Here is a 249-nt window from a genome sequence, read left to right as displayed (position 1 = left end):
TATATTATAATTTTAAAAATACATTACATACATATTGTTTTATATAACTACTTTTCAAGCTGGGTAAGAGAAGGAGACAAATATACATTTATGCTTCTTTATAATTACATAATTACTTTACTAGCATCTTTGTTTTTTTCATAAGAATTGAATTACCATTTAGGAGTACTTAATTTCAGTCTATCTTCCTTTATAATCTCACAGTGGTCAATCTCACAGGCAGTTTTTGTTGCTTGCTTTTTTTCTCAC

The sequence above is a fragment of the Pteropus vampyrus genome, unplaced genomic scaffold, assembly GCF_000151845.1.
Source record: "Pteropus vampyrus isolate Shadow unplaced genomic scaffold, Pvam_2.0 Scaffold153, whole genome shotgun sequence".
Taxonomy (NCBI): Eukaryota; Metazoa; Chordata; class Mammalia; order Chiroptera; family Pteropodidae; genus Pteropus; species Pteropus vampyrus.
The sequence above is the reverse complement of the archived record's forward strand: the minus strand, read 5'-3'. Positions refer to the sequence as shown.